The following is a 25,133-nucleotide window of genomic DNA, read 5'->3' on the forward strand; positions in this document are numbered from 1 at the left end:
TTCACTGAACTCATGTGAAGCTTGGCTGCTAAGTATTTGAGGAAAGCTAAAAGAAAACGTTTGGCTTAAACACTGGATTGCAGTGGTGTGTTCTTGGAACAAGAACAAAAATATTTAGCTATTAAATGAAAATATTTTTAATTACAGAAGAAACCACACTGAGTTTGTAATGCCTGTTTGAAGCATTGTGTCAACAGAAATGCACTAACAGTAAATTTCAAATGTTTCCATCAGAAGATTACTATGGGTTTAAAGGAATTCTTAGTGCAAATAATTCTACTGTATTATATGAATTCTCCTAGTAGAAGCTGTGTTGCTGCATTTCAAGCAGTTCTGACAGTTACTCTCTTGTCTCTGCAGGCAAAATTTGTACTATGAATCTAAAAATGACTAAAATCTTAGTGCAATGTGCATAGGTATGTGGCAGCATTGATAGACATGTCGTGCAGACATCCCCGTATGCCATGGTATTTTTAAAAAGGAGGTATTTATAGGCAAGCTAACCTGAAGTTTAGTGTTTCTGCAATGGAAAGTTGCAGCTAGCAAAGAGCACACAAATTGTCTCTTCTGCAATTTTAGAAAAGAAGGGAGTAATACTAGACCAGTTTAAACCACTAAATCAACTGCAATGACTCAAATAATTTACTGAGATTATTCAGGAGCATAAATGTGGGTCCTTGTGAATGTGCCCTAGGATTTATCATACCTTCAGGAGTTCTCAGCTCTCAGTTGCCAAGGAAGAGAGTAGAATTTTCCGATAGTATGGCTCTCCCTATACCGTGTATATATTAAACTCAATTAATTGAATTGTGGCATGCTGCTAATACTGCATATCAGATCACCATCTAAAATTATTGAGAATATTTGTACCTTAATAAATGTAACTATGAAGATGAAACAAAGATGATCCTCTGTAGAGCTCAGAGAAAGACTTTAGGAATAATACTTTCCTTTTGTCTTTCAATGTTCCTTATTAGATGCTTGAAGAAGGTATTTTTTGGAATGTAATACTCCTCCAAATACCGACCCCACCTAAAAACTTCTAAACTTGGTAATTGGTGCTGCCAAAACATTATTTATGTGCACTGAAACACTTTAAAAACAGTCAAGAGAAATGTTTTGTATTGAAGAACACCACTGACAGCAATCAGAACATAAGAGTCCCCTCTCAATACCAAAAATTGAGTGTGCTACACACTGTGAGGAGAAAATAAAGCTCAGTTCAAAGTGAGAGACTGTTTGCTACTATTCACTAATTTCAGTGCCAGATTATTTTAAATTGAAGCTGTACCTCATTGCCTCTTTCAGGACAAAGAAAATAAACTACTTTTGACATGTTCTTCAGAAAACCCAGATCTGTCTGATAGGGTAAGTTTCATCCCATTTAACTTTGGTTGGGAATATATCAGGTTAGTTGCCTGCTCTTCTGCTATAGTTATAAGAAAGAGAACAGAAAATATTTACCTGAGCTGGTTTTGAATGGCATGTGTTAATTTCAGTCTTTTTGCATTGGGTAGAGAAAGCCTTACAGTAAATAAATACCAACATTTTTGAAAGCCAGACCAGACAAGATGAATTTCATAGTCTGCAACTTGGCTACATCTCTTTCATATGAAGAGTAACAATTTTGGAACACAGCTTTAATCCTTCAAAAGTTAGCTGCATGAATGTCTGTCTGTATACATATAAATATTTAACAATAAATAACAAATATTTAATATATAAATATTTAGGAGTTTATAGTGAAGAATATGTAGAACCAGGCAATCCAAGGGAAGTTTACAACAGGGCATTTAAGTCAAATAATAAACCATAACAATTTGAACAAGGTTGATCTATTTTTACCTTGATAAATGTCTACAAGTTACATAGGAGTTTATGAAGTAACTGAAAAATGGGGAGCTTTGTATTGTAGTAATTAACATTAATTTTATTCATCTCTTCCCTCCTTGCAGGTCTTTCCAGACATGCTTCACTAAAATGGAGGGTGAGTAAAAACAGCTGGGTTTGGTACAGAGTAGTGAACAGAAATCAAACTCTCAATGTCCAGCATCTAATCCATTCACCAGTGCAGCTTTAATTAATAGTAACATGAATTGTATTGTGTTATAGCACTAGAGAGGGTATGTTAGATCTGGAACAATACATAACAGGAAAGTTAAAAAAAAAAAAAAAAAAAAAAACACCAACAAAAGGGAACAGTACAGACTATGCTTGCAGGTTCTAGACACTAAAAGACTTTCTGCAGCAAAAATTTAAATCCTGAGAAGTTAATGGTGTTAAGACATCTTGAGAAACACCTTTAAATTCAGCTGGTTTTACAGGTTAACCATTGTCTCAGAGTAATAGTGTTTTATATGTAAGATTTGTGATATATTTAACTTAATCCTAATCCAATGTTTTACATGCTGTAGAAAGTAAACAGAAACAAATTGCATATTGGTAACTAAGGTCACAAACCTTGTAGAGATATGGAGATATATCTGCAGAGTTTTAAAGAGAAACTCAAACTAGATTCAAATGAACTAGCTCAGCTACTGGAAACAGTGTAGCCATGGCAGCAAGCAGTTCATGTCAGCTGTAAAAGCTGCTTGTAAAGGTAGGTAAATATTTGGACAACTTGCTGGCACAGAGTTCTTGTGCTACAACAGCTACATTACTTCAGCTATTTTATGTGCCACTCAGGATGACCTCAGCCTAAGGAGATGGCATAGTTATACCTGCTGGCAGCTCAGTGCCTTGCACAATTGGCTTGGAAGCACTCATTAAAAGAAAAACAAATTTAACACTCTACCAGATCTTTATGAGCATCTGTGTAGAAATCTCTTGGTCAAGAGAGATTAACAGATGCTTATTCCTAGTCTTGAGCAGTCAGTGCATTTTCCCTCCCCAGTACTCAAATATCTGTCATTATAGAGTAAGTGATAACAATTATCAGTGTATTCAAATAATATTACCACTTCTTGTATGTATATGTTCCCTATAAACAATTTATTTTGCATATTGATTTTATCATTCAGATGAGCACTCCACAAACTTGGTTTTGTTTCTGCACTGTTAAACTGAGGAGCCCAAGAAGACTGTTGACTTGGGCCAGTACTGTTTCAGAGTGCCCACTGAAAGCCTGATTCCATTTCTTTAAAGAATTGTAAACGTGAATAATTTAATTAAGTTGCTTTATAGTGAAGCCCCTATTCAGGGGAATAGACATGACAATTTGTTGATGGGTGTTAATCTCAAGGCTTTAGGACTGGTCATTTATTGTCCACATGGTTTTGTTTCCTGCCCTGAAGTAACAGCTAGTACTTCTGAGATAAAGGGATAGACCATTAAGCTGCCTTCTGGGGCCTCTCATCTAAACTTACTTTGCACCACTGCCTTTATGTTCAGTGGCTGAGGGTGGTTTTTACATGGTGACTGAGATACTACTAGCAACCCAGTGATTGTTAGAAATCACTGTAGCTAAGCCAGCTGACCTCACAATTCTACAGCCCTTAAAATAGATTTCACTAAAGGTATTTTTCTAGAATCTAATTTGGTTTAGACATGAATAATTTAAAGAGGTCTTTTACAAGACACACAAAAGATCAATTCAGATATAAACATACCCACTGCTATATATGCCAGCTAATGCAAAATGCCATAAGTGTTCCTTTTGCAGAACAAATTCCAAACATATGTACCAATTCAATACAGAATATGTTCCTTAAATCATACAAGCTATCCATTAATTAAATAGTTAATAGTGATTTTTTTTCTTTTATTTTGCTTCTAGTTACAGAGTTAGATACAAGAAGAAAATAAATTGCTATTCAATGCTCTGCTTAGGGAAGAACAATAATGGCTATTCATTTTTCAGGTTTTATTTCTATTTTAAGTCTCTGTAAATATGCTAATAATTAAAAACTGTATTTTCATAATGAGAGTAGCAAGATGTTTCATACATACTTCGTCATATTTCTGCTTTTATGTATTTATGCACAAGAGAAAACTGGACATGAGGAAATGCAGCTATTTAGGCAGCCTACACTTATTTGGCTCAAATGGTTTGTTTGGTTACAAACAGGCAGCAAAATGCATAGGAAGGCCTTTGTCTGTGAATATTCAAATTCTACAAAGTACATAGATTAGTCTTCATACTATGATTAGACTTCAAAAATTAATATTGATATGAAAGATGATAGATGGCTCTGTCTAGAATTATTTGGATCTGAAGTTCTACATATGAGATTTAAGTTTTATAACTGAAGCAACTCACCCAAACAGAATCCAGGAGAATCTAGAATACAGTGATGCCCTAGCATTTAACCTGAAAATTTAATTGACATTAATATCTGATTGGAATCTAACTGATTGATCTTTAAAAATGGGCAGAAAACAATGTACGTGGTTAGTTGCTGTTAACAGCAACATCTTAGGATAGATTAGGATAGATTCATGTTTTTTACTCTGAAACCTCACAACCATTTTCTAGAACATGTATGTGCAGATTACCACCCATCACTACAAAATAATATCATAGTAAACATTTGCCTTGTTCCAAAAATAGCATGAAATATACTTTTTTTAAAACGTTTTAAAGTTCAGAGAAAATAAATATTTGACTGCATAAATATAGCCCAGCTTTGACAATGGGTTGGATTGCATGACCTCCAGAGATGCCTTCTAACCTCTGCTATGATTTAAAGAGAACTCTGTGGCCTAAATTACCTTACGTTTCAATCGCAGGGAAATATGGAAACACCTTAGACCAGAAAATTTATAAGAGAAAATGGATATTCCATACAAATTCATGTTTTTGTTTCCATGTGTACTATTTTAAAACCCGTTTTCCAGACTGACTGATTTAAAATATATTCTCTGATGTGTCTGTAGCTGAGCTGCTCTGTATTAATTCTAAAAAAAGCATTTCTCATGGAAAGCTTGACCCAGAGTTAATTTTAGAGGTGCTAGCAAATGCTGCTGTTATAAAGCCTCTTTTCCTGTTTATGGTAAGAATGATCTCCTCTGTTTCTCGTACTTATTATCTTGCCAAAAACAGAGGTCATTAGCAAGGTGAATCTCTGTTTTTTCAGTGCTGCTGTTAATGTAATTTTAGGAAATAGCCACAACTGCTGTACAATACAAGTTTTCAGATGGAAAGAAACATTATTTTAATCCATGTTTTTTTTTCCATTGCTGTTATTGATGCTTGTATTTGGTATAAGGGATGTCAAGGTGGTTTTTAAATTTTTATTTATTTGTTTATAAACCATACAGGAGATACTGTTGAAACATAGAGGTTCCTGCATTTTCCTGTATAACAGTTAATTTCTGTAACTGAGAAGGGGTTTTGTAAAAGCTGTAATGATTGCAACTAATTACAAGTGTCCATCCATTAGGGCTTAGGATGCTATGGCCCATGTCTTAGCTGAGCTAATGTTAGCTTACAATACAAGCAATTGTATATTAAAAGAACAACCAACCTCTTTAGTATATACTTATGAAATAGCCTGGGAAGTCAAAAAACTTTATATAAAGTTTATATAAACTTTGTCCTCCTAGTCAGAAATACAAGTACAGGCATACAGTCATTTTTTCCAGATCTTCACTTTTAGGTGACATTTCAAAAGTATTTTTAAAAATGGACAGATCAATGGGAAGAAAAATTAGGGGATGGGTCCCCCCAAAAAAATATGTAGAAACTTATTTGAGAGTTTCAAAATGCAATCACAACCCATCTAAATCTTTAATAGAGGAAGCTGGTCAAAGGGCCCTCCCTGGTAACTGGGCTGTCAAAAACCAGTGAAAATATATATAAACTATAATTAGAAGCAACTTGCCAGACATTGCAAAGCAGACCTAGAAATAGAATTCCAGTCCTGTATTTGAAAATCCTGAGACAAATACTAGATTTGCAGTGCTCCTTATCTTCTATGAAGTTTGGGATTTTAGTTTTTTGGTAGGCTAAAAATGTTTAGCATAACACTGTGCGCTTCTGTGGCCTTCTTTCCTGCTCTAATATTCTTGGAATAATATGATAATATAGTTATGTTAAAAGGATTACTCCAGCACTTTGTGATTCTGAAGTTTCTTCTCATACTCCAAATACCAGAGGCGTGATCTGTCCCACAGTGCAAGCACACACACAGACACTCCTCCTATCCCAATGTGTTTTCATTCTGAGCTTTTTTCAAATTTTCAAGATTTATTTATTCTAGATGCACTAGATTTCCTACTGATAAAAAATAGTGTAATGTTTGCTTGTGGTATATAGATAATTGAGCTGCAGTCAGAAAACCTCATCCTCTTTTTGATATGCAGCTGAACGTTGAAGAATCCCATTTTTGAAGAATCCCGTTGTACAATCCCATTTTTATCTAGTAACCAGGAAAATCATACATACTTTCCTTTCTACAAAAGCCTGGATGCCTAAAGATAAGAAATCTGAATATTTTATAGCTGGTAAGAAATTATTAGAAAAATCAACTGAATGTCCATTACATATCAATATTTGAAGAAAGATTGAAAATGTTAAAGTGATGCGAGACTTAGGTTAACACTTAAACAAGACACCTTTACAATATGTAAAAAAAGAACCATATCTTCATTTTTTTTACTGACTTAAGTGTTTGTTATTCAACAAAATCTTAACTTTTTGTCACTTTGAGAGTTGTGTGAAGAAGGCAGGTCATACAAACCTTGAATGAAAGCGAGAATATACACAAAGCACCTCAGCCATTCAAAAATCAGCAGAGCATAGGGAAAGAATAGCAGAGGAGGATGATGAAAATAATAATGAACAGGGAAAATTATAGTAAATTTAGGCGGAGGAGAAGCAGTCATAATGTATATCCCTCAAGACTCTGAGCTTGTGCATTAATGACTGCCTTGGATTCTAACAGTCAATGTGAAAATGAAGTATTTATAACTATTATTCTCATACTACAGCTTCTATTCTTGATTAAGAAAATTTAAGTAGTCATTTTAAATCCTGCAGAAGAGAAATTGTTGTTCTCAACCTTTTTACATTATCCCAAAATACAGAAGGAGATATATGGGGCTTTCTTCCATTTTGTTTTGGAAACTCCCTCCTAGATCAACAAAGAGCTGGCTGACCCACCACCTACTTGGTTGCTAAGGACTGCAATAAAATACAATTCTGTATTTCTCTTTAAAATTATGGATTTCTCCTAAAAATTTTATGTACATAAAATATTTCTGAATATTTTATATGCATTTTGTAAGATTTCAAGAATATTATCAGTAACCTGCAGAACTTCCTGGATTTACATGGATTTTTTTATCCAGTACCTCCCTAAACAGTTTACAGATTTAGCAGACATTCAGTTAAAGTAGACAATAACTTGGCCAGAAGAGAAGCCCTAGTGAACCCCTAGAGCAACCTTCCAATGCTCAGGAGAAAGTTACCAACCAAAAGTCTGGTGCCAGGCTCCACAGAGGGACAAGAAAAGAGAATGAGAAACAGCAATCAGAAATCAAGAAAGGGAGTTCCAGGTAGATACAAGGGAAATGTATTGGAGCAGGTTTCCCAGAGAGACTGTGAGGTCTCAGGGGTTTTCAAGACCCAATTGGACAAAGCTCTGGGCAGTCTGGTCTGAACTGAGTGTTGGCTCAACTTTGAGGAAGAAAATTTAGCTAAGTAGAACAAATATATTTCCTTCAAGCTTTATTGGGCAGTCACAGTCAGCAGTATTTGCATTCATCCCTTTTGTGCCCTAGCCTGCCTGGCATTTTTTAAAGGATAGTGGCATAAAACCTTCACTGTCTACAAAAGTTATTGCCACAAATCCATTATAAGATGTAAAATGTAATTGTACAAATTACCAGTAAATAACACAACTGTTTTAAGACAAAAACACAGGAAACAAAAATTATCCCAGGAGCTGATGGCTGCATAAAGGACTGCATGACCATAAACCTGTTAGTATCAGCATGTGGACTGCTGTGATGTATAGGAAAAGAGTGAAGTAGAAGTGATTGACACTGGCCCTGGTGGGCTCCAGTTCTTCTGTTCCCAGGATGCCCAGTGTAAGTCAGATCAGCTCTTAGCCAAGAGCTCTCTGGTTCAAAGGCTGTCAATCCCCAGATGATTCCAGAGATATAAGGAACATAAGACACTTGTATTCCACCTTACATCCCAGATTTAATATTTTTTGCTGCTGGAGGTAGCCTGTGCCTAATTTAAATATCTCTTTTCCCTCTCTTTCTGCCTATAACAGGAGTCAGAATCACAAATAAGAATATATATATACATATATGACTGTTTCTAGTTTGTCTTTCTACTTGTTTCCATATGACAGCAAAATAACAATGCCTTAAGATGTAAAGTAAGGCATATCAAATTAAGTAGCAATAGGCTTTAAACAGAGAATAAAAAAAATCTCAGTACCTCTAAATACAATGTTTAATCAACTTGTATAATCACTGCAGCATGAAATCTTCAGGAATCATTACATAGACTCCACTTAAAACTCTTGGGTGATGTGAAAATACTTTTCCAGTGCTGTGGTTTGTGCCATTCCCAGTTGACATGTGTCCCAGGCCCCAGAAGAAAGGTAAAGAAACAGGTCATAACTAGTCGGAGTCCCAGTGACCACAGTACTATGTTTAGCCATGACTGCCTATTGTGGCATAGTTCTCTCTTGCAATATTTTTCTGGTGTTCTCATTAGCTACTCCCTCAATATTTTTCTGAAGAAATGAATAAAGTTATTAAATAATATTTAGAAAACACAAGTATCAAGCAGAGTAGAAATAAGATATTTGAGTGAAAGTGCATACTGGATATTTGCAGAGTGTTTTTTCCTGGTTTTGGTTTGTTGATTTGTTGGTTTTGGGGTTTTTTGCCTTAGAAGAGACAATAAGTACTGCAGGTTTTCCTGATGGGCTAGGAAAATGCTTGCCTGTAGTTATTTCTATGAGGTGATTGACAAAGGCTGCTTTTGGTTCAGGCAAACACATTTTAAAAGCTTCTTCTTTTCATTAATTATGTTTGGTCAGTAACTTACTAGGATTGTTATTGTGAGGGCAGTGGCTGCAACCATTTTCTCATTGTTATTTGATCAGAAAGAAATACTACTCTCCAGTCAGAGTATAATTCATGCTTTGCTTTTCTTCCTATTCTGAAAGGAAGCTCAGGATCCTCATATTTCTGATTTCAGTATAGTTCCTTCTTCAAAGCCTATTACACTGTGGATTTTTATGCCTATCCCTGAACTGGCACAATGCTAAATCAGCTTGGTGCATAATTAATCAGTATCAATTATATTCATACTAGGTACAAGATTTCCATCAACATCAGATTGCTGAATATACTTCCATTTCCATCTTACTTTCTACTGCCTTTCCCACTGTGTGCAAATTTGGAGACATCTATATTTACAACTCCTTGTGATTTATTTATAAGAGCAGAACAAGAAGCTAGACTCTTAACAATGAAGATATGTCAGAGGTCTGCCCATGTATAAGCTTGTAGCACCTAAGTCAAGACTGTGCTATTGTGTCTTCCATTGAAATACTCCATGGAAAACTATCAGCCTCCTCATCTGTTCTGAGGTCTGCCCCTCTTCTCAAGCTAGACACTTGAGAAGATGCTTCAGCCTTTTTCTTATCAGATAGGAAGAACTTTTCTCCCTGTATTATAACTCGTTCTTTCTGCATCCTCCTCCAAGTCAATTTAAAAACATGAATCAAAGGAAAAGACACTTTAGAACATGTTTTTACAACAGTAATGTACATTTGGCAGGACATAACAATACCCGGATCCCTTGGCTTCATGCTTTCAGAAACCATCTAATCATATCTGGGTGATGATACATAGAAACTGGCAGAAAGACTTACACTTTTCAGTCTAAAAAAATCATCCATTAAACAACATTTTCTTGACTGTGGCCTTTGTGCTAAATCTCATGGCCACAACTTTAATAAGTGACACAAGGGCATTTTGCTTCCAAGTAAGAATAAGCACCAAATTACTTCTGAATACCTCTCAAATACAGTGGAACAAAAGTCTACATATGCATTTTTACCCAACTCATTTATCTTTTGGTTCTGTGAAAAAGAAGACATGTTAAGGCCCTGCTAATACACAGCATACCAAAAAAGCATGTCATATTTAAAATTCAGAATTGATACATGAGTCAGTTCTGTCTTTTTCTTCTTTACCTTTGAGGTTCATGACTCATTCACTTGAAGGATATCTGTCAGAATGTCTTTAGCCATTATTTCAAACTTTATTCTACAGTCTAGTGCAAAATAATAGCAAAATTTCTTTTGACACTATTTTGTACATCTTCTGGTATTTTTTCTCAAACTTTTTTGAACACTTAGACAAATAGGCATGGGATTGTATTAAGGTTGTACATAATTGAGGAGTATCACAACTTATTCACAAGAAAAATGCACCAAAAGCAGCAATCTTTTGGTGCTAAGTGCATACTTCATTAAAATTTACTTGTTGGTTGCTGGTCTTTTTATTTAAAAGGAGAAAATGCATCTCCTGTTATGCTTGGCAGAAAGGAAACAAAAGGAAATGTCCTCAAGTTGCACCAGAGGAGGTTTAGCTTAGATATTAGAAAAAAAAAATCGTGGAAAGGGTTGTAGAGCATTGAAATAGACTCCCCAGGAAAGTGGTGGAGGCACCATCCCTGGAAGTGTTCCAAAAATGTGTGGATGTATTTCTTGAGGACATGGTTTAATGGTGAACATGGTGGTGGTGCTGGGTGGGTGGTTGGACTTGATGATCTTAGAGGTCTTTTCCAACTTTAATGATTCTGTTCTCCTTTGGAAGGGTAAATGGATAAGCAGCTAGGACAGAAGGATGCTTTACACCTCTCTGTCCTTTTCCCAGTTTCTACTGCTATTGCCCCTCTGAAGCTTCTTGCATTGCCTGCTATCAGAGCCAGGACAGAAGATTAGACAGGAGACTACCCTGGTACGTTAGAGCTCTCCCTGTGTTTCATACTGAATTTACATTCAGATGGTAACAGCAGTCACTTTTTTTCTTTTTAAAGTAGGCCACCTGTCCCTCATGCAATTGTGTCAGCTGCTTAGGTTTAAAAATAATTTTTGCTTAAAGATCTTCCTCACACTAATAGAATCCTCAAATGTAAGATAATGGTACAAAAATTATATTGCTCCTAAGCTTCAATGGGCAGGGGTAAGTCTTAGCAGTTTTGTATTGCTCATTCATGTTCCAGTCTTATTTCCTTTTCCCTCTATTTTTTTTTCTCCTTTTCCAGCTGAATCAGATAAAATTCTCTATCATAGAAAAAGCACACACAGAGAGACAAATAGAGATCTTCTATTGATCTGTTCAGCTACTGTTCAGTTTCTATTAAAATTAATGGGTTTCTGTTTTGCATTCCTGGGGAAAAGCCCTATAAACTTTTTGTTGAAGAGGATGTTGTCTAGTAGTCAAAGGTTTACCCAACTATTCTATTCCAGAATATAGGCCTGCTGCAAAAAAAAAAAATAAATCCCAATGGTGAGAAATTAAAAGTTACATGGGAAAGGAGGGATCACAGGAGTTAGAGAGGAAAGCTGTTCAGGAGGATGAAGGGAAGATACAGTAGGTAAGGCTGAGTAGCAAAGAAAATGGGCTAATTCACCTGTCAGTTGACTTTGTCAGTGACAATTGTTACAGCGCAGCAGTCTTGTCTTATTTTTCATGCATTTAATATCATATCCAGAAATCCTTATGATGTTACAGAAAAGCTTTAATAAGCCTTTTTAGCTGCCTAGCATCATTCTTATGATCTTCTAGTTGTTGCCAAAAGTGTTACCTCTTTTCCGAAGGAGACTGAGAATATTTCCCGTACTTCTGCTTGATGCAGCTTCATAGAATCACAGAATGGTTTGGCTTGTAGGGGGGTCTTGAACATCCCTGTGGACAGGGACACTTTTAATTAGACCAGGTTGCTCAGAGCCCCATCCAACCTGGCCTTGAACACCTCCAGGGATTGGGCATCCACAGCTTCCTTGGGCAGCCTGTTCCAATGCTTCACCACCTTACAATAAATATGTTTTTTCCTAATATCTAAACTAAATGTACTCTGTTTCAATTTAAACCTATTCACCCTTGTCCTTTCACTACATTCACTTGTAAATAATCTTGCCTCATCTTTTCTGTAACTTTTCTTCAAGTACTGGAAGGCAACAATTAGGTCACCCTGAAGCCTTCTCTTTTCCAGGCTGAAAAATCCCAGTTCTCTCAACCTTTCTTCACTGGAGATGTGCTCAATTTCTCTGATGACTTGGTGGCCTTCTTTGGACTTGCTTCAACAGGTCCATGTCCTTCCTGTGCTGGGCACCCCAGAGCTGATGCAGCCCTGCAGGTGGGGTCTCACCAGAGCAGAGCAGAGCAGAGGAGCAGAATCCCCTCCCTCCCCTGCTGCTCACGCTGCTCTGGATGCAGCCCAGGACAGGTTTGGCTCTCTGGGCTGTGAGTGCACATTGCTGGGTCACGTCCATCCTGTCACCCACCAGCACCCCAAGTCCTTCTCAGCAGGGCTGCTCTGATCTGTTCCTCCTCTAGCCTGTGCTGGTGCTGGGGGTTGCCTCAGCCCAGGTGCAGCACCTTGCTCTTGGCCTTGTTGCACCTCATGAGATTCCCATGGGCCCACTTCCGGAGCCTGTCTAGGTCCTTCTGGTTGGTATCCTGTCCTTCAGGTGTGTCAGCAGCATCACCCAACTTGGTGTCATCTGCATCTAGTTTCCTAGAATCACCTTGCACAAATATAGAGATGATAAATTAGAATTTATTTTCATTGTTCTCTGATCTCCCATTTCCCCCCTACAGCCTCTGTCAAGTGTCAAGTACCTGTACTCTTCCTGTTTTTGCCAAAGCCGTGCTTCATCATAGAAAAGCATTTATTGTATGCCACTGTTGTGTACAGAAAGCTCTCTGAAGCTGGAGATGGAGATTTTGGATGCACATATTTTTAGATAGAAAATCAATTTTCACTTCAGTTTTTAAGGAAACTGGTTGAAAAACACTGAACCAAGATCTCTTTATTTCACAGCTTTTAAGGTGTGTCTGATTTCATATTGTTTGAATACTTAAAGAATTACCAAAATCGAACAAGAAAACACACACTCCCCTACCCTTTCTGTCCCATTCCTAATCATATTAGGAAAAAAAACATCTTCCCTGTGGGGGTAGTAAAGCACTGGAACAGGTTGCCCAGGGAAGTTGTGGATGCCCCATCCCTGGATGGGGCTTTGAGCAACCTGGTCTATTGGAAGGTGGCCCTGCCCACAGCAGGGTGTTGGACCTTGATATTCAAGGTCCCCTTCCAACCCAAAACCATTCTATGATTTTATGATTCTCTGATCCCACAATATATCCAAAGGAAGAAAAAAAAATAGGATAAATTTGAGGTACAGCTTTTTCTGCTTATGAAAGTGAAATGGTGAGGGAAAAGTAAAAAGTTTGTTTTAACTTACTGCTTTGTTTAAAAAAAAATCTGTAGTCTAAATCTGTTTTTTCTCCTTATGAGGTTTAGCAGGGAGTATAATTCCACAAAGTTTCATTTTTTTTCCCCCCTGAAACTATCCAGGAACGTTCTGAATAACACATAAGCCCTTAAAAAAAATAGTTTTAAAAACATAATATCTCTGCCTAGCTGTTGGTTATGAAAACAGCTCATACAGCAATTTTTGGGGAATGTAAACTGTGTAAATCACCAAGGTTAGGCAAACGGGAGACAATAATCACGGATTTGTCGGTCTCGGGAAGTCGAAAGAAAGTGGCTGGAGGAAGCAGCTCCAGAGATGCCTCGAGGCTGGGCACCGCTGGCAGCGCGCTTGGAGGCGGCGGCCGCTCCTGCCGAGCCCGGCCGGGCACCTGCGGGCGGGCGGCTCCCGCTGCCATTGGCCTGGCGCCGCTTCCCGCCTCCTTTGAAAGCTCGGGAAGGGCGGGCGGCAGCCGTGCCTCGGCAGTCGGGCAGCAGCGCCGGGCCGGCGCAGGAGGCCGCAGGTAAGGCCGGGCAGCGCTTTCCCCGGGTGTCCCTCCTGGGGACTGCGGCGGGCTCCCCTGAGCTGAGGCAGCGACACTGCGGTGCTTTGCTCGCGGGCTCTTCGTGCAAGGTGGTAAAGCAATGTTCGTGTGCTTAGTATGGCAGTGCTTGGCTTGACAGCTTAGTGCTTTATAGTAACTAGTAGTCTTCCTTGTTTGGTGGCTTTTTTTTTTAATTTTGTTTTTTAAATTTTTTTTTCCAATTATTTTTTGGGGGTTGACCTGTTAAGGTAGGCTTGATACCTAAGTGGCTGAACTTGTGCTTGAGCCAGCTGTGGTGTTTTATAAACGTGTTTCTTAAGGCCCCAGCCTCTCCAGTAGTAGGGCAGGACTGTGTACTTTGGAACTGGTGCTTATGAAGGAGTGATGGAAAAACTTGTCTTATGATTTCTTTTGGGGCTTATCTTTTCATCTACTTGTTCAGTTGCCAAAAAAATAGTGACATTAATGGTGAATTTACAAGGTAAGCTTTGTCCTTGTTCTAAAGCGCTTGATGATGAAACTGAGCTAGTGAATGGATCAAAAATTATAATCTGGAGACCCAGAATTCATGCCCTGGCTGAAATGCATCTAATTAAAAAACTGTATAACATATTTTTGTTAGGGGGTGTTTAAGGATTTAGGAAGTGTATACTGATGAAGAATCTCTTAATGGTATAATCTACTTACATTGGGCTTTAGTGTGTTTTACTCTTTCATAATTGAGTGGGAATAATAAATGATTCTAGAGTTACTCCATCTGTTTTAAGGTAGAAATATCAACTAGCACCTTCACAGATATAACAGGGCAGCCATGAGCGCCAAGGTACAGAATATAACGTTAGACCTGACTAGAAGTAGTTTGCAGGATTACCCTGATTTATATGCTACTTGGGAAAAAGACAAGGAAGAATTATAAGTGATGATAATTATTGGAGTGTATGGCATGCTTCAATATAAAATATATAGGTTTTCATCTGCCCTTAACATAGCTGCAGTAAAGGCTACAAATATATGTGAGCTTCTAAGTACATATGTACTTATACAGTTAATTAGTTCTGAAACTAAGGCTGAGCACAGGTACATAATTTTTGGCTATCAGTTTCTGCACAGAATTCTGCTATGGCTTGGCTACCAAAAAAAAAAAGGCAACTGCAACTTTTTCTGTCTATAAACTGTGAAGTCAGTTTGAACTAGAAATTTCTGTATGGTTCTTGGTTTCCCCCACCACAAACCAGATCTTGCAGCTTCAGTTCTCCCACAGTAGGACTAAACAGGATTCTGGTGGTAGCTACTTCTGAAAACTGCCCAAGTGTCTCTTTGGAAAAGTCAGAATTTTAATGCACAAGCTGGCTGTGTTCATTTATAGAATTACTGTTTCCAATAATATCCCTGCTGATCTCATGAAAGGGGGAAAAAGTAAACAGTAATGAAAAAGATGCTGGGTTTGTTCCAAGTGAAAGAAACAGTAATTTTTTTTTTCCCCTCAAAGCTCTGTTTCTGTATTCTCTCCCTCTCATCTGCCTCCCTGGGAGGTGAAGGGGAATGTGACTTGTGAGTCTCCCCATGGAATTCTGTGTGTGCAAGGTTTCTTTTACCTCAAAATAAGTTATCATTTTGTAAGTCTTGTTATCTCTCACTTAATTCCTGTCTGAAAACAATCTTCTGAAGTCAATTTAGTTTAAAGTAAAGGTCAAGAGATGTGCTGCTATTTCCTCTGGTAAATTTTGTGACTTCACAAATTTGCTGCTTGCTTTTGAAGATTTGTTGTTATGCAGGACTTGCAAACAGTTCTTACCAGATTAGTTCAAAACCTGGAAGCTGCTCATCACAGATCCACCCCTGAGCTCTACTCTTCAGCCTCTCATCTGCATGGGTGGGCTTGTGGGGTTGGGTGTGAAGTGTAGCCTTGAATGGAGTAAGAAAATGAGCTGCTATTTTTTGCTTACTCAAATGCAATGCTTCAGAGAATATTATTTAAGAGTAACGCCAGTGTTTCAGCTTACTGATCTATCTAAATAATTTAGAAAAATGCCAGTAAAATTTACAGTCTTTGCTTTTAACCTTTCTTCAGTGGCTCTTTTTAATTAAAGAAAACTAGGGGAGGCCTCTGTTTAGCCTTTGCTGTAGTTTGCTTTGCCTGTAGATACTTTTTTTTTCCAATTGCATTGCTGTTTCTACTCTTGAACTGTTACTGTCTGTTATTGTCCTCTCTGTAGATACAATTCTGCAAAGGCATGCATGTGATTGTGTATGCAATAAGGCGTATGTAGATATCTCTGTAATCAGTTAAAAACAAATGCCTTGCCCATGGTACCTTTTTTTCCCTACAGATTTTATTTTAAAGGAAGCATTACCTACTTAGGAGAATTGGAGGGGTGGTGGGAGGGGGGATTACAGTAGAGATGGCATTAAGGATTGCTGTGAGGCTCCAGCAGACCTCTTTGGTTCAGCACTACAGGTGTGTGTGTTCATTCACCTAGCAACAGGAACAGCAGTAGCCTTGCTGAATTGTTTAACAAGTTATAAGAGTCTGTTTGCATTAAGCCTGCAGGAGATAAAACTTGGAAGTCCTGGCATTCTGTCTGTAGCAGTGCCCTGGCTGTCACTGTTGGACCAGAGTAGTTTCCCTGTCCCACAGAAAACTGAGAGTGCGGAAAATTTTTCCACTCTGTGCTGGAATCAAGCAGATTCTCTCTTCCCTTCCCCCAAGCTTTTGTGGAAAAAAACAAAGTGTGAGCAACCCAAGCAGAAAAGCCAATAGCTGGGTGAAGGGGGCTTTCCAGGGGGGTGACGAACAGAGGGTCAGGTGCCTTCCCCGAGCCAGGGCTGTGTGCCGGGCCGCCGCTCTGTCATGTGCCCGCTCGGCGCTGCAGCCGGGTGACCGAGGCAGGACAGGTGTGTATCGGCCACGGCGAGTTTCGGTGGGGATGAGCTGACACCTGCCTCCCTTCCTCCCCCGCCAATCACGTGTTTCTTACGCTGGAAAACTCCCAACAAAATCTGGCTGCTACGTAGTGATGGGGGAACTCTTGAAAACAAAAAAAAAAAGCCAAACCACCGCAAAAAAAAAAAAAAAAAAAAAAGCCAAACCAAACCCCGAGGAAAGCCAAGTCCAGAGGCGGGGGGGGAACACTTGAGAAGCAGGGGCTTTCAGTGACAGTCATCTGTCACATGAGCAGATTTGGGGAAATCGAATCCCCCGGCAAACGCGGGAAGCCCGTCGCTGCGAGGGCGGCGGCGCTCGGCTGTGGCCTGGCTGCGGGGGCGGCCCCGGCACCTGCCCCGCGCTGGCGGCGGGCGGTGCCCTTCCCCTAGCAGGCGTTTCAGGGTGGGCAGGGCAGGTGCCGGCGCCCCTTTTGCGGGCTAGCGGGACGGAGCGGTGTCCCGGGGGAGCCGTGCGGGGCAGGCACGGCCGGGCCGGGCGGGGCAGGGGTTCGGGGCCGGGCCGTGCCCGCCCGGGGCTGCCGCGGCCCCGCCAGAGGCGCGCGCCGGGGCGGTGCGGGCGCGCGGCCCCGCCGGGAGGGGGCGGCGGGCGGCGCGCGCGCGCAGAGGCGCGCGTCCGGCGGGGGGGTGCCGCGCGCGGGCGGGCGGGGCCGGCACCTTGCGCGGCGGGCGGGGGCTCCGAGAGGCCCGGCCGGTCCGGCCGGCCCTGCCCCGGACAGCGGCGGCGGCGGCGCCGGGGTGAGTCACTGCTTGGAAATGGAGGGGGCGGGCGTGCGCGTAGCAGAATGAATGATGTCAGGGAGCACCGCGGCGAGCATGAGGCTCGCGGCAAACACGGCGGCGGCCGCAGCCCCGAACGAGCGCTGCCCGCGGCGCCCCCCGGCCGGAGCCGCCCTCCCGCGGGAGAGCCCTTCCAGCTGCGGCACTGCTGAGGCGGGGAACCTCTGCGAGAAGCGCCGTCTCCGCCGCCGCCCTTAAAGCCGGTCCCTTTCGCCGGGAGGGAGAAGAGGCTGAGGCTGGGAGAGGAGCAGATTGCAGGGGAAGGTAGAGATTGTGGCAAACTTTCTAGCTGCTTCTGCGTGCTGCCGCCTCACCGGTGGGAGTGTCTGCCCATAAGGACCTGCAGAGCCCAAACCTAGGAGCCCTGAGGCTCCAAAAACGACTTCCAGCCGCCTTTGGAGGAGGAGCTGCCAGCAGTGCGAGATTTTGCTTTCACGGCTGAGTAGGTAAGTTGGGAGCGGCATAGGTGGATTAAAGCGTGGCGTACCACAGGTGCCCACTCGGAGACCCTCTTTCACAGAAGACCTACAGCTGTCAGCTGGATAGAGACTGGGAAGAGCAGTCCCACGCTTGTGGTCTCTTCCATTTCTAGAGTTTGAGGCCCCTCTAGCTGAGGAGGGCACCTGCTGTTTTGATTTCACTTGCCAACGTGGAACATATCGAGTTTGAGAGTAAAATTCTGTGCTTTTGGTGTGGGCAGTGTGTACATACCTCTTAGAGCAGTACCACATAACTAGCTGCTCAGGAGGGGACTTCAAAATGTGCAATTTCAGCTCAGGAAGGAAGATAAAGTAATATTATAAGGCTCTTAAGGGTGTTGTAAAGGTCTTTTGTTATAGATTTTTTTTTTTCTTATTGCATGTCTGCTGTGTTGAAGCAACTGTTAAACTTCCTGAACTGCTGCTGAACTAAACTTTTGACTTAGTGGCAGGTTGCATTTCTTTTAATGTTGTATGGTTTCTGGTGCAAATTTAGCTTTAAATCCTTGTGAAAAGTGGTTAATGCATAGTCTTCTGGCAAAGTAACAAAACTAGGATACAATGTAGAATATCTATTGTTCAGTTTAGTCAATTTCTAAACATTTTATTTTGTTTCATTTGAACACCTTAGGAAATCAAACATCTGTCCTCAAACCACTTGACAGCTATTAATTTATGCACAATTATACAAGTGAATGGTTCTGTAGGAGTATTAGCATAAACTGAACAGGTGCATGGTACTTCATCTGAGACAGCAGGCCTTACAGGAGTTTGGCAGGCTTCACTTTAAACCACGTTTATTAAATACTTTGTCCGAAATCAATTTACTTTTTTATTATATTTGATGTGGTTGCTTAGATGTATTATTATGTGACAAGGCAGGTTTTTTGAGGCTCTATAGCCTTAAATACTTTCTTGCTGTGAAACTAGTAACTTTTATTCCTTATTTTGCCCTAACTTAAATACTCTAGAGCTTAATATACTAGAAAGGTCAATGTGCTTGCTTCCATATTTCTTTCTTTTTAGGTTGTTAGTTCAAAATCAGACACAAATTATCATATTCTGCTGAAAAACATATACTTGTCTGTGTCCTCCAGAAAAAATATTCCAGTGTACCCTGTGTAGTATGTCAGTCTTAGAGTATTGGAGAAATCAAGTGGTGATCGGGAGAAACTTTAGGTGAAAACCTAAGGGGAGAACAATAGTGAGGTGATAAAAGCCGCTAATGAGGTAGATTTCTGTGCTGTCCTTGAGGTGAACTTGCACAACAGAGAAATGACAACTTGAAGAGAGCAAAGACAGATTATTTTTTTTAAGTCACGGGTTGGCACTCTCAATATAGAATGCCTTTACTCCTGAATTTTAAATATTGAGCTATGGATGGCACGTTGATAAGCATCTGTTTTTCTGCATTGTAGAAGTGTGCTCTAGTTGTACTATTGTAAGACAGAAATGAATTCAGAACTTAATGTTTCAAGTAGGCATCAGAAGTGTTCTATCAGGGATTCAGTATAGTGAAAAACTGAAGATTTCCTTATCAATGCAAAAAACTCAGCTCATACGTGTACCTTCCTATCTCTGGAAGAGGTGAATAAGAGACTTGATCTTAGGTATTTTTAATTCTGAAGCCTGGAGTTATTTATTTTCAGTGTAGGAGTATAGCATATTAAAGGTATAAAGATTGTTAATCCTTAAAAATCAATACACTACTTTTCAAAGTATTGAAACAAGTGATGGATTTAAAAAATGAGTGGCCTTTTAAAGAAGCAGAAAATGTAGAAGGTTTTTGAAGAAATGGCTCATTACACTTAAATCTCGTGGAACGCAAGTGGTCTTTGAAGACAGAGGTATTTGTATGCATCTTCTGTTTGGATTTTTTTTCCTAATTTTGGTGGGCTGTTGGCCTACGATAGTTTTTGATACCATTTGTGGAAAGTGGACAATACAGATGCTGTGACATATCATTTAGTATGGCTGTGGTATTGCACTGGTCCGCACAGATGCTGCGAAGATTAATGTAACACTAGGTCCACTGTCTTCAGAGCTCTCTCCCTGCTGGGAGAATTGTTTGTACCATGGACACCACTGTCCCCAAAGATGCTGTGCACACTAAGAATGTCAGGCATCCAGGCACCACTGTCCCAGCAGATGCTGAAGAACTTCAGAGCTGCTAATGGGGAAGTTTTACATAACACAGAAAGCTCTGTGTTATGTTTCAAACAAAGTCTATTCTGGGCATTTCTTAACTCTCCTGAAACCCAGCTGTTCTAGTGAGGCTCCAGAACGTTAACAGCCACAAGTGTCTCCTGTATGAGGATGCTTGCTTAAGTTAACACTAACAGGTATCACTGTTTCTTTCCCCCAGAACAGATCTTGTGGGGATATGGGTGATAAAGAGAATTAAGTACTTCTTACCAATATAATTGGTTTTGGAAGTCTGTGGCTGTTGATAGGAATTTTAATAGGACCAAAATATAAAGTAGAAGTGAATCAGCTTTAGGAAAATGTGGTACTTACCCTCCAGCTAACATGTATGCAGTATCTGTAAAATAAGGGGACTGCTGTGCTTTGAGGTCATGCTTGTGGTTGCTGAGTAAAACTTTGCTTTACTGTGTGTCAGGTGGGTCCTGATGGCATTTAAAAATCTTGGAGTCTAGTCTGTTGTATGGATGAAGAAACAGTTATCAGAGTATCTGAGGTTGTTGAGGTGATGATTTCAAATAAAATGGTTCTTAATGAAACAGTGTTTGGGTTTAGATCATCAGAGAAAATAATGAGCATCATTAATCAGGAGAACTTCACTGCATCAGGAGAACTTCACTGCATTCTTTCTGACAGGAGAATTTTACAGCAAGAAAGCACGTCTTGCTTTTTTTTTTTTTCCCAGAAAAAATAGTTTTTCCAATATGTAACTCTAGAATGGAAGAATGTCCAGTTTATTTGAAGGTATCTGAAAAAAAATCAGATGTCACTTGCCCTCCCCAGCTGCTAGAAGTTAACTTTCAACTGCCATGTATAAATTTCAAGAACACCTCACTTATTATTGATAAAGTTTGTATATAAAAATGAAGTTGCTGATATTAGTAGAACTGTGGGGGTTCCAAAGTCTGATCTTGGAAGTTACACATTGCAATCTCTTCCTGTTCCTAGCTTTTCTCCTGGCCTTTAGAGTTCATCTCTTTCTGCTCTGTTCTGTAGTCTTTAGTCTTTTATATATAGTAATGTCCTCAGGCTGAATCTTACTAGGATCCTGTGCCATGCAGTAAACTCTGCACTAAACTTTGCAGTGTTGTTGTGTCTGTGGTTACTGATGCAAATTAAGATTAGGGTTGTACATCTGTTCTTTCTTGGGGAAATGCTGAGTCTCTTGAGCACAGCACTGAATGTTTTCACAAGTTGCATCAGCTTAATTTGGTTGATTTAAGCTGAACTGATGCAAAGCATTTAGGAATATGTTTGCTTAAGAATGGCTAAATTTAAAATAAATTCCCTCTGGATTATTTCTGATTTAGCAGTAATCTGAAATCTTAAATGGAATTTAGAGAGTTGGATTCAGTTTTTTACACAAGATGTAAGCATATCATGGCTAAAACTGGAAAGAATGTTTAAGGTACAAATAATGATTAACTGTATCTTCAGTTACAGTAGGGTTACTTTGGTAGTGGAAGAGATGGATATCACAAAAGAAGTCAACAGAAGTGAGCAATAAACCCCAGGAAGCTATTTATATTTAAGGCGTTTTTTTCCTAACCCCCCATCTGAGAATTTATAAACTGCCTGCAGCAGTTTATGATCACAGGTTTTCAAGGGTCCCCAGGCAATTGGTCATGTTCTTTGTGAAATGCTTCAGAGGCAGGTTTACCTGTTAGTTGTCATAAGCCAGTATGGCCTATGTGAAGTTCTGTAACCTCCTTGCCTTTGGGGAAGGCCTTTTTGCCTGGACTGCCTGTTGATATCTTAGGTGTGTGTCAGTCTTGCTGCTACTGTAAACTTAAATATTCACAGAGGGAAGTTTTAAGTACTAATGTGGACTAAACACATATAAATTTAAAAGCCCAGCATTAGTACATTTGTTCTGTCTAATTAGTATCTTATGTCTGTCTTATACAAGTTCTGATTGCAAAGTGTCACTCTGAGCTATCAAAAGTTACTAGAGTTTGTGTTTGTAGTGTCAATTTAGAGAAAGATGTATGATCAAACAAAACAAAAAAACATCCATGATCATAGTTCATGCCTCTAATAATAGAACTCAAATTTAATTGGGTTTTTTGGTTGGTTGGTTTTGATTGTATGTGGTTGTTTTGGGGTTTTTGGTTTGTTTTTTTTTTTTTTTTTTAATCTGAGTTAACTCTAAAATAAATGGGAGTCTTTAATCCTATCAGAGTGCAGAAATCTGTCCAGCCTCAAAGAACAGGCCTCTTGGATTTTTTAAGACCTAGCTTAAAGCCCTAAGCAAAAGGTAATGTTTTCCATTTTTTGAAGTATTATTAGTATGTATTAGAAGTATTTTGGTATATGCTACCTCCCCAGAAAATCTTTACTAGAACTCTTGAGTCTGTAAAAGTCCTTTATTAAGAAGTCACCTGCTCTCGCTACTTGTTTTTTTTAATGTCGAAATATGTTTGCATTTTCTAATCTTTCTCTTTTTAGAGTGTGTATTCTGCTTAACCTCCTAAGATCTTAAACTGTTGTGTGATGGGTGCTGAATGACTTCTCACAGTTAGTTTCAGCCATGTGAAATGTACATAAGTGACAAAATGTTTACTTTTGCACACACCCAAGTTCCTGCTTATGTTCACTCTAGTGCTGGCCAGTTGGTTAGTGGAGCAGAACTAAATAAGGAGACAGTGTCTCCAGACTTTTTTTTAATCCAGTTTCAGCTGTGTTATGCTTATTTCCTCTCCAAAAACTGAATTCAACTCTATATGCTTCATTTAATATTCCAGACTACTGCTAAATCAGAAATAATGAGGCAGTCTCCTTATTTAGGTGACATAATTTGCTGAAGAGAAGCAGCAGTAGAAAAGGTCATGCCTCATAGTCATTAATTCTGTCTTTCATCTGGAGGGCATGATACAATCCTGTAGCTTGGTGGTAGTTCTCGTATGCTTCTACAGTAATTACAGTTTATTTGATTATTTTTTAATTTCTTTTTTTACTTCCCCACATCAGCTTTGTAAATGGGAAACTGCACTTGTTGTCTGTAGACGCTTTATGCCGAATACCTACTGCCTGTGTCTTGATTTGAGACTGAACATAGGCTGTATTGGAGCAAAGTGTTCCCATCACTGCAGTTGCTCAAAAAGGACATCTTAAAAGCTGTAATGCTGTGTTACTGTCTGAACAGTGCTAAAACAACACTTCATGTAGAATTCTGTTTCATCTTCTGACAGTTATTCTGGTTCAAATTTGTGCTACAATTTCAGTAAAAAATCAAAAGCATTTGAGCTGAAATTCTGAAAGCCCTGTTTTGTTTTGGTGGGATTTTCTTCTGTAATACTGAGAGATAGGAATTCTTATGACCCTCATTTGGATTACTTCTTAGCTGCTGATTTTTTTTTTTTTCTGGTGACTTAACTTTTTCCGGAGTATAGAAACTATGGATATGTTGTAGCTTAAAAAGTTAACTCATGTTATTTTTGGTTCCTGTGTATTAGGAGCCTGACAAAAGTCCTACCAAAGCTTGTGGTTTTTCCTGTTTTCATAATACTGTACTAATCTGTAAGGATGCCAGGTGAGAGTTCCTTACAATGCCAGTCTCAGAACCATGAGCTTGTCTTCATTTGATTTTACGTATTAGTTTGAGTGTCACTCAACAAGAGTTCACTCTTGTCCTCTGGCATACCATCTTGGTCTTCTAGAGGCCAAAACTTGGCTCTAATTTATAAGTAAAAATTAATACACCTGCTTAAGCTGCTGTTACTGAAATGCAGATGCTGTTTTTCACAGAACTGTTTGTAAATTGCTTTTGAAAGCATGTGTACTTTGCATGCAGCTATAGGGAATGATCTTGAAATTTTTGGGAGAAAAGAAATCAACTCCACTTGATGTGGAAAATGTGACAAAGCTAAAGGTGGTTCTCCAAAGTGAAACTGTTTATTTCCATTCTGTGAGACTGCACATTGGCTGAAGTTGTTTGAATCCTATTATTGACTATTAAAAGTTCTCATGCACTAACATAGAAAAACAACACTCCAATGTTTTTGTTTTCCGAAAATTTTTTTAACTTTCATGGTGGACTTGAGTCTTGAGAGGAAGGGTTGTGGCATCCTGTTTGGCACTGAAGCAAGGAGAATTAAAGCCATTGTTCCTTTCAAGGTGCCACAGTGAACTCAGAAGTTAAATTGGAAGTTAATATTAAGGCAACTTATTGAAGAGTTTAGTGTTATGGGTTTAAACTTCTGTCCACTGCAGTGATTGTGTCCTGAGTTTTCAGATTATTCAGAATTCATCTTTTTAGCAATAACTGTGACTTGGAAACTGAATACTACACATGCTACACAGCTGAATGGCAAGTGCTTTCCAATGAGAATGGATTTCTTGTTGGCCTTTGTTTTGTGTTCTGCAGTAACCATGGTCATTAGCTTCCTCCATACAGGTCTTAAAAAAATGGCTCTGCTATTTCCATAGGTGCAAACAGGCATAAGTGTAATGTTTCTTCATTCTTCTGTTTGGAATAATGTGTATCTCTCTGGTAAAGTCAGTAACTTGTACTGACTTTTAAAGGTTAAGATGGATGAGAAATCTCAGCTGACAGTCAACATCGCAAGACACAACACCTCAAATAGCAAAGCTCAAGTTATTGGGCTAAATAATTATAATTCTTGATCTTAAAGTATTTTTCTTTGATACAAAGTGCTTGGGTTTTTTTAAAGTGTAATTTGACAGATTACAGGCAGTTTATACTTACTTGTGTGCATTACTTCCTAG

At 39.4% G+C, this 25,133-nt stretch overlaps 1 protein-coding gene across 4 annotated transcripts in view; it reads left to right on the forward strand.

Annotated features, from left to right (window-relative positions):
* Positions 1–25,133, forward strand: part of SGMS2 (sphingomyelin synthase 2) — a 60,165-nt gene that overhangs the window by 1,590 nt on the left and 33,442 nt on the right. Inside the window, exons 2-3 of one of the 4 annotated variants that reach the window (XM_064417168.1) lie at positions 1,309–1,368; positions 1,956–1,987. The gene's annotated coding sequence lies outside the window, so the exon portion shown is untranslated. Of the gene's footprint in view, positions 1–1,308; positions 1,369–1,955; positions 1,988–13,918; positions 13,981–17,589; positions 17,683–17,772; positions 18,171–25,133 lie in introns of those variants that run through there. The other 3 variants (XM_064417169.1, XM_064417171.1, XM_064417170.1) reach the window with 3 other exon arrangements.

Source organism: Passer domesticus, chromosome 4 (genome assembly GCF_036417665.1).
Source record: "Passer domesticus isolate bPasDom1 chromosome 4, bPasDom1.hap1, whole genome shotgun sequence".
Lineage (NCBI taxonomy): Eukaryota > Metazoa > Chordata > Aves > Passeriformes > Passeridae > Passer > Passer domesticus.